We start from the raw sequence: 10,558 nt of genomic DNA, 5'->3' as shown, positions 1-10,558 counted from the left end.
GTTGTTGTAAAATTATCTAAGAAAACATGGAATAAAAATTAGAAACATTTACTGAATATACTGTAAGTGCCAAGGTTTACATACATGATATTCTGAATCCTTGTGACAATGTATAAAGGTAGACATTGTTAATCTCATTTTACACTTGAGAAAACTGAAGCATAGGAAAGTTTCATTCCCCCAAGCTGGTACATGGCTGAACAGGAATTAAAGCCCATTTTTTCTTATCTCTGGCTCATACCTTCTTAACAACTATGCTTTAGACATGCACATATAATGGTTAGGGGAGAGAGGATATCTCAGATGGCCAGGACACTACAGACAAAATTTCCACATATACGACATGTAGAGGTAGCAGTGGATTATTTAGTTTGATTATTGCATTAGCTACTATTGCAAACATGCTACACAGCAAACCGCTGCGACACTCAGTGTCTTTTTCTCTCTACTCACACTCCAGACTTTGTGTTTGGTGCATGCTGTCAATTGCACATGCTCCCACATGCTTCTTAGATTAGCAGCTACTCAGGTCTGTTCTCACAGTGGGTCACAGAAGCTCAAGGGAACAAACAAACTGCACATGCACATTTAAAACCTCACCTTCCACTAGCCACAGCAAAGCACATAGCCAATCTCAAAGTGGAGCATGAAATGATGCTCCACCCCATTGGAAAAAAAGGAGGAAAATGAATATTCGCTGGAAAATATTCTAATCTGTCACCATTGTGGTAGAGAATCTACCAAGGGGAGTGACAAAAAAGATCTCTGGCTTTGGGAAGACAAACTGAAGTGTGATTATGGAGCACCAAGGTGCCCAAGGGTGTGAACGTGATTCTGCAAGCCACGTGGAACCACTGAAGTTTTCAACATGAAGCTTGATTTTCGCCCATCTTGTCTCATTTCCGTAGAGCTCCTCTGTTAACCAGTTCACAATGCAGCGTTAGTAAATGGTAATTGTAAACTCATGCTGCCGTGTGGGTAGAGGCCATTGTAACCGGCAGCACCTTCACTGGAAATAGTCAACAATGGTGGAGAGGTCAAACATTACAGCACATTTTTAGGGAATAAATAGTAAGGGAGATACCGCTCCAATTCCACGGGCCAGACGACTGTCTCTGCAATTGTGTGATTGGGGAACAGGGGAGGGAGACATAACTTTAACTATATATGGCCACTGAGATCCTTTGAATTTTGTACCATGTACATATATTGCCTAATAAAAACATGAATTTAAAGTGATTTCCAAAAATAAAAATAAATAGAATTCTTTTCCTAAAGATTCAATAGTCTAGGATGGAATACATGATGGATCTGCTTAATTTATTTTCCATACTTCAGCTGCTAGAAGCAGGGGGAGGAAATATTGTTCCTCCTACTGCTTGGAAAGGGGGAAGCGGCACACTGCTTTCACCTGTCACGGTATGTTCCCCTTCCAGATATAGGAAGAGCATCTGTATACATAGCAGCTGCGATACAGGTTACTAATGGGCCCAATTGTTTACTCCTTTCTGAATTCACACCCTTTTCCAAATGGCTTTTTTATATCTTTCCACCAAAGGCAGAGTGCATTTTGCTGACCCTTAAATTTGGGTTGAGAGATATGACTCGCTTTGGGCAATGGACTAGGGGTGGAAAGGACAGGATGCCAGCTCTGAGTCTAGGCTTTAAGATTCATCACATGTTCATATTTGCTTTCTAGCACTTTCCTCCAGCTCCATGAAAAGAATGCCCCTAGCTAGCCTGTTAGTCCGAGGAGGACAAGAAACACATGGAACAGACCTTATCCAGCTTGCAGCTTTGAGCCACCTAGCAGGGCCCAGCTGAGGTCAACAGAGCTATATGATAAATAAGTGCTTATTGCACAGTCTCTGAGATGTTTGGCTATTTGTTTTGCAGCAATAGGTGACTGATACAATAAGAAAAATTGAGAAATATTTGATGCAGGTACTCTTTTTCAAATTGCATGGCCTGGGTGACTTCCTGCCCTGTCCTTAAGGAAGAAAACTCACTGACACCTGGTGAGCCTCTATAATGTGTCACACATAGAGCTAAAGGCTTGGCCTGCATTTCGCCTTTAGATTCTCGCACAGTCCTATGACAGAGGCATTCGTATGTCCCTTTTATAAGAGAGGAAGTAGAGACAAATAAGTAAACAATTTTCCCAAGTTGATAAAGATGATAAATGGCAAAATTTGGATTTAAACTATTTATATTTGATGTCCCTCTCCCACAAAAATATAAAATGCTATTCTTCAGCAGACATAGTCCAAGACATACCTCTCCCCAGGAGGTCTTGTTCCTCTCTAGCCAATTCACATGTGGACACTGGGATTATCCTAGGACACAGCCAGAAACAGACCTGCCAGGAGAGTGTCAGGGGACAAACAGAGTTTTCATATTCATCTCCAGAGAGTCATTCCCAGGGAAGGCAAGATTCCCTTCTGGAGAGAGGGGCCCTGGGCAGTGTGCAAACTTCTGAGCTCAGAGCAGCCTCAGCTAATAAATCATTTGTGAGACAATAGCCTGCGGTATCAAGTTACTCCAAGCCCAATTTTTCCATCTCTGGATAAAAAATTGCACTCTGCACTGCAGACTGAGAGCTGGGAACAATTTGCTGCTTTAAAGTGCTAAGGCTTCTTGTGTCACCCTTTGTTTCCAAAGCTCTGTAGCAGGCTTCTGCAGGGAAGGATAATTTGACCCAGTCCTTCTTTGCAGAAAAGGTTCGTATGCTTGCTTACTTAAAACGGTTAGGAAGAAGCATCGCCTACCTGCAAATCATTTCAAAATTCTTGACTGACTCTCCTAGTAAAATAATCTCATTTCCTCCTCTTTACAGCTCAGTGACGTCAGTTTTATTGCCCCTGAGTTTTGGATAAGGAAACTGAGTCTCTAAGAGGAGCTCCTGGTTCTGCGTGTTACAAGGAGCAACGTTGGATTTGAAATCCTGACTTCTGCAACAAAGTCCAGGGCCCGAGGACCGGCGACTCTGTGTCACCGGATCTGAGTCGCCATCGTAATTTGGCCTCCATTGGGTAGAGGGTTTGCCCTCTCCTAGTGATCTTCTGTGAAAATGCAAATTACCCACCAAAGTGTTTGATTAAGACTTTTACACCTTGGTACAGATGAGTTGACTGTGGAATAACATGGGAAGAACGGACCTTCCCGAGAAGCACATCCGGCCCGATTGCTTCATTTTGTTCCTGGAGACACTGAGATCCAGGAAAAGAGAAACCCTCCCAAGGCCATGTATGTTAAATCAGGACTGGAAATTCAAAAGTATTTTCACGTCATAAAAGTAACCCACTCTCTTCTTTACAGAGCCAATCTGAAGCAAAACACATTAAAAAGAGTTTGTTACATACTCACAGGGTTTGACCAAGCCCTCTCTGGCCTGCTCTCTCATCGGGCCCACCCCTGTGAAACAGACAAGGTGAGCTCTCCTTTCTCCATTTCCCAGACAAGGCTACGGCCATCCAGAGAGACGAAGTACCTCGGATAGAAATATTCTGGAGTGGGCTGCTAGGGGTCGTGGAGAAACCAACCCCTTCATATTTAAAGCAAGTTCGGTGGGGTTTATTTATTTTATTCTACATGCATAGGGAATACATGTCAACGACAGTGCTGGTGTTAACAGTAAAGCACACAAGACTCTGTGCCTGCCCTCGCGGATGTCACGTTTTAATCAGGGAAACCGACACGGAGTCTGCAATTACACAAGTAATTATATGATTTAAATATTGATAAAAGGAATAAAAGAAACATGTAGGCGGTCATAAGAATTTTTGGTGTTGTTTTTTTTGAGACAAGAGTCTCATTCTGTCGCCCAGGCTAGAATGCTGTGGCGTCATCCTAGCTCACAGCAACCTCAAACTCCTGGGCTCAAGCGATCCTCCTGCCTCTGCCTTCTGAGTAGCTGGGACTACAGGCATGTGCTACCATGCCTGGCTATTTTTTTCTATTTTTGGTAGAGACCATGTCCTGCTCTTGCTCAGGCTGATCTCGAATTCCTGAGCTCAAGTGATCCTCCCGCCTCAGCCTCCCAGAGTGCTGGGATTACAGGTGTGAACCACCGCGCCTGGCCCCAGAAGAGTTTTTAATGTTGTTGGTGGGGAGAAGGACTGACTTGATCTGCTAGGTGAGGAAAGAGTCCTCTCAGGGGCACTGGTAAGAGAGGGGCATTCCCAAAAGGAAGGAAGAGACCAGCAGGTGCAGAGGCCCTGAGATGGGAAGGAGTATTTTGAGGCAGAAGAGGAGACGAGATGCCAGAGTGATCTGAGCACAGAGGTTAAGGGGCAAGGGAGTAAGGTGAGATGGGAGGCTCGGGAGGCGCAGAGCATGCAGGTCTTTGTAGACTAGGAGAAGGATTATGCCTTTTATTCTAGGAATAAAAGGAAGCAACTGAAAATATTAAGCGATGGAGCAAAATGATCGTATCTGTGATTTAAAAATGAAACAAAACATGCTGCCTATAGTGTTGGGAACAGATCAGAGGGACAAGTGAGGATGTGACCGTCTCTGACCAGTGTGGTGGCCGTGAGAGTGGTGAACGTGGGTGGATTTGCACTACTCTTTACAAGTAGACTTAGTAAGATTTGGTGATTAGCGGTTTATAACAGAGGGAAGACAGAAGGAAAGCTCTCAAAAATTAGCCCCAAATTTCCGGCATAAGAAATTGGGTAATTATCGGAGACAAGAAAGACTAGAGGATAATAAACAGAGGGGATGTGTCTGAGGCTGGGCAAGGAGTGAAGATTTCGGTTTGGGACACGTGGCAATGTTGGTCCGACAACTAATCATGAGTTTATATCCCCCAGTGTGAGCTGGGGAGATAAATTTGGGAACCATTGCGTATAGGTAATACTAAAGTCACAGAAGCAGTTGGGATTGTTCAGAGAGGAAGCAAATAGTGAAAAAAGCAGAACACGATAGAGAAAAGTAGAGAATCCAGGAGAAAAAGAGACGCGGGATCCAGCCCTGGGAAACTCAACATTTGGGGTGGAAAAGGAGGGACAGGTGGCAGAATCTGAGACTGGTGAACAGTCTAAGGGGAGGAGAATCAAGAAGGATTCCAAAAAGAATGGTCATTGTCACCCGAGTGGTGCAGAGGTGAAATAAGATGAATAGCACAGAATATACCGTACATTTGGCCATATGAAGGTGGCTGGTGAACTGAGGATGGGATGATGAGGCAAGAATGCATTTAGACTGAATTGAAGACGAAATGATGTAGACAGAAATAGAAACTGCATGCTCAGCAGCATTTTTGAGATTTTGGATGTGAAGAAAAGTGAAGAAATTTATCAATAGCTGGAGGGAAATATGTTGTCAGCTAACTGTTATGGTTATATCTGCTGTGTGACCTTGGGCAAGTTAATTAACCTCTCTGTTTATACATACATGCAAAAGGAAAATAATAGAGCATATTTGTCAATCCCTGAGAAGAACCACATGGAGAAGGAGATATTGATGACAAGGAACAGACTTGGATGACAAAAGGAGTCGACTGGAGGGAATGGGAGTACAGAGCACGGGCAGGGGTAGTCACTGGCAGGAGGAGGAACTGTTTCCACTGCATTGGAGCAAAGAAGTCAAGAACTGGAGCAGATGAAGGTAGGGTGCCCGTATGAGTTAGCGACAACCTGGCCTGGAGGCCACTTGATATTCAAAATCCACTGTGTACAAGATTCGAGAAATGCACTGTGGGAGGATTGAAGACAAATGCGATGGACTTCTGAGTTACTTTTCCAGTCCGCGTGGATGGTAGGTCCATGCTATGGATGGAAGCCCCAGGCAAGACTCCACAGCCTTGAGATGCAGGTGGGAGCACCGTCAGGGCATTGGGATCAGACACAAGGTGGCATCAGGTAGGTTCAGCTGGGGTTGGGGGCTGCACAGTGGGGCCGCAGAGCAAGGCACGTCAGTGCTCGAGTGATTAATCTCTTGTCTCCATTACTCTAAACGAGCCACACAAATCCCTCGCTGGGCTCGTCACACTGATGTTCCGCATGCAAATCGTTCCTAACGAGCAGGGCACAGGGCTGGTCCCCTGATTGGTAAATCCATTCATTTCACACCACGGTGTCTTGTTCACATAATTCTGTGACACGACCCACTGGCAGATGAGCTGTTAATGCAACACTGGCCGTTCAGAACCGCCTCAGGAATGCGCCGTCTCACTCGCGGGAAGATGCCTGCAGCGCGGTGCACACAGGATTGGAGGGCCTGGGTTCTCGTCCTGGCTCTGACAAAGTTCCCTCCTCCAAGCCTCTACTTTTTTCATGCACAGATCGAGGTGTTTGGGCTAGATTGGTGCTTCCAAAGTGTTCGCTGACATAACTGAAATTTGCAAAACAAATTTTAAAAGGGTTCTATAGTAAAACATTGTGCGGAAATAGGGAGTAGAGAAGCTCAACAAGTTTTGTCTTTTGTTTTTTATCGTGGGACAGCTCAGAACCGTTAATATGTTACCTTGAATTGTGAGTGTTCAATCAAACAAACACGTTTTTTTTTTCCCCAATTGATTTTATTTTTTTTTTAATTTTTTTTTATTTCAGCATATTATTAGGATAGATCTTTTGATCAAATCTTCTGGGAACTGCTGGACTGGATGATACTGTAGATCCCTCCAAACGCTTAGCTGCCTATACCTGCAAGGAATCAGCGGGCACTAGACACGGGGAAAACTGCAGAAAGCCGAGTGAGGGGTCAGATTAACTGATTCCAAGGACATTGACTGCGCATCTGCTCTATGCCACGTGTTATTTTTTCTGGTTTCCCCTTCACTTCTCTGGGACTCAAAGCAAGTAAATTTGGAAAAGAATTTACTTAACTGATTTTATTGTGTTTGGTTTTATTGCATGTTGTATCGTTTGCATTTCTCTCACTGTTGGCAGTGGTTCTTATTAAAACTCTCGTGCTCCCTAAGCGTCCTCATCCACACGCCTGCTATCTGATGTCCAGCCTCTACTGGAAACCTCCAGGGGCATGGAACTTTTCATCGTCCAAAACAGACCACTTCCTCTTTAGGCATCATTTTCTCAGAAAATGCCAAAAGTTCCTCCCCAGTGTTTCTAAATGGACCAAGTGTGACCAGGGATGTTATTTCATTTTTCTGGGCCTCAGTGGAAAACTAAGGAGCTACCTAACTTGCCTCTAAGTGATCTTCTGATCACTTAGCCTTTTTTGGTTCCAAATGAGGACCAGTTGTAAGGCGTAAAATTTTGGACAGTATTGCACAGTAACTATAATGTCACAATGTAGGAACTAAAAAACACAGTCTACCTATATCCATTAAGGCTGATCAAAGAATATCTCACCCAAGAGGAGGCAGACTTTCTCATGACAATAAGCACACTAAAAGAAGGCAAGAATTCTAAATTCTAGGCCCTTCTCTCACCAATTAATTGTGTGACTTGTAGCAAATCAATCTCCTTTCTAAGCTTGTTCACATACTTGTAAAATGAGAGAATTAAGCCACGTGATCATTAAAGTTCCTTTTACCTTTAATATTCTATATGCCTTCGAGTCCAGATCTCGTTCTTGAAAGAATTTGGTAAATAAGGAGAAAGAGAAATGTTCTTACAAGCAAAAGAAACACAACAGCGTCAGGAATTGTCATATGATCAAACCTTTATGACGGACAGTAGAGAAACCTGTTCTGAGATATAAAGAATAAGATCTAATAACAGTAATACTAATAATTTACTAAGTGATTGCTATAAGTCATTTACACTCAGTTATTCAACAAACATATTAAAGGATTTGCTCTATGAAGGCACCACACTAAACTCTGTGGCTACAGCAATGAACAACACAGAAACAATGCCTGTTCTCATAGAACCTACATTTGTCCGTGTGTGTGTGTGTGTGTATGTGTGTGTGTGTGTGTGTGTGTGTGTGTGTGTGTGTGTGTGTGTGTTGGGAAAGTGGGAATACTCATTAATCAATTAAGTAAATGAGCAAGATAACTGGAGATATTAGTGAGCAAATAGACTTGATTGCTATAATAGCAAACCCAAATAACATTAGCTTATACAAGATAGAGTTTATTTTTAATCACGTAATAGTCCGGAGACATAAGGAATCCAGCACTGGTGTGATTCCAAGGTGTCAGGAAAACTGGTTCCTCTCTTGCTGCTCTGCCATCTCTAGCAGGTTTCCCTCTTCTGCTTAGTTAAAGATGTAACCATAATTTCCACCTTCCAGCCTGCAGGAAGGAGAGGGCATTGTCTTTCTCTATCAGAGTAATGCTCAAAAGTGGCAGACTTCGCTTCTGCACACATCTTGTTACATGGTTGCACCACCCAGGGGCCTGCAAAATGTAGTCTCTGCTCTGTGCAGCCGTTTCTTAGCTAAAAAATTAAGGGTTCTATTACTGTTGAAGAAAAGAACCATAGACATTGAGGAATAACTAACAATCATTTTAATAGATAATAAACAATACAAAGGGTATATCAGTCAGCTTATGCTAGATGATGCTACAGTAACAAACACTCCCAGAATCTTAATGACTTCCGATTCAGTGTTGCTTATGCTGTATCAAGGGGTGGAGGGCAAGGGAATCCCATTTAGGGGCCCATCTCCAGTACTGCCAGTTGTCTGCCAGAGGGAAGAGCGATCTCAGGAAGGTCTCACATTGACAGTTAAATGCTCAGCATAATTACTGTTATTTTTGCTCACAACTCATTGGCCAGAACTAGGCGCATAGTTCCACCTAACAAGAAGGAACCAAGCCTGTAGTCCTATGCAGTCACAGAAGGAGATAGTGAGAATAGTTGGTAAATAGCACCCCTCACTACCCCGAAGAATAATGGGACAGAGAGTGACTTGAAGAGAGGGAAAATCCACTTGAAACATTATGACCACTGGAAGGTTTTCTCAGCAGTTCCTGGAGCTGAGACTTGAATGATGAGAAAGAGGTGGTAAGCATGTGAAAAATCTGTGGAAAGAACACAGTAATTCCTGTAACTCACCGTGGTTGCTGTGAGAGGAATGAAAGGATAAGCTAGGAGATCGATTGGCAGTTATTATCACATTAAGGTGACATTAATAGGTAAGCATTATTACCATCCCAGCTTTAGAGATGAGTAAACAGAGGCACAGAGTGGAGTTAAATAATTTGCCCACATCATGCAGCTAGGAAGTGACAGCAGTAGAATTTGAACCCAAACAATGTGACTCTGCAGCCAAGCTTTAAACCACTAAGTCAAACAGCCCATCTCAGCCCTACCGGTCGGTCCACATATCCTCTCTAGGGGAGGATAATAGGATTAAGATTAGTCAATTAGGGTGTCACACACATTGGGGAAGGGGTACAGGAGCCAAAGGAGCCACCCAAGGGACTGAATAATGCCTTGGGGTCCTCAGGAGACTCCTCACAAAAGGCTCTCTTGTGAGTAGATGTTTGTTAATGGGGAGGAGAGGGGAATACACACTCCCAGCAGGGGAAACAGCATGTTTAGATGCTCACACACTTCAAATATGGCTGGAGAGAAAGGGCTACAGGCAGAAAGTGGCAGGGAATGAGCCTGAAAGGTGAGTTGGGGCCAGTTTCTCCCACCAACAGTAATGAAGAAAGTGCATCAATTATTCAAACTTCTTTGCAGTTGCAATCTCTTTACAAAGTGCTTTTGTTTTGCTATCGGAGAGCCAGCTCCCCAAGTACTTCTGGGGACCACCAGGGCAAACAACAGCAGGAGTTTAGATTCACTGGGGAAAGCACAGCTATCAGCACGGACCTGCCTTCAGTTAAAATGGAATTGGGCTCAGTTTGGAGGGAGAGAAGGGAATCCAGGAGTAAAAGAGGGGGCCTCGCGAACCTGCAATGTGACAGCCAGCCTTATCTACTGCCACTCCTGTCTGGTACAGGGAAGGCCTGGAGAAAGAGGTTCACAGCTGGAGTCAGCCAATTTTCGGGTGGCCAGGCAAGTGCACAGAAAGAGCCATCTTCAGGCCGTAGGCAGCTGTCATATCAGGAGGCCATCAACAGCGGAGAGATCTGGCAGCACATAGGCAGGACTGAGGACTCCGACAAGCTTACCCCGGCCCCCAAGGCTCTGTGGTCAATCCGGCCCAGCTTCCTATTGGATTTAATTTTTCACCACTCTCCTCCTTCCTCATTGCAGTGCAGCCTTGCTGGCCTTCTAAGGACTCCTACGTGTCCCCGTCTCAGTGCTCCTAACCACCCCCTACCGCAGACAGGGGACCCGCTCTTCCTATACAGGTCTCTGCACAAATGCCACATCCTCTGACATCCCACTGATCTAAATGAGCACCTGGGAGGCTTTTCTTCTGCTGGGTTGTCTTCATGATGCTCAGCCCTGCATATCACGGCGCAGTTCCGTTTGTGCTTCTGTTTACTTGTCTCCCCGTTGAATTTAATCCCCACGAAGACATTCTGCCATTTCACCTCTGTATCCCTGGGATTTAGAACAGTACCTGGCACATAAACAGTGCTCATTAAATATTCGTGAAACAAATGGATGATTAGAGTCAAGTGGCAGAAACTAGTATGCAAACAAAGCAGGGGCTTGATCACAGGGACATAAAAAAAAAAAAA

This window comes from Propithecus coquereli, unplaced genomic scaffold (genome assembly GCF_000956105.1).
Source record: "Propithecus coquereli isolate 6110/MARCELLA unplaced genomic scaffold, Pcoq_1.0 Scaffold89, whole genome shotgun sequence".
NCBI lineage: Eukaryota > Metazoa > Chordata > Mammalia > Primates > Indriidae > Propithecus > Propithecus coquereli.
Note: the sequence above shows the minus strand (reverse complement) of the source record.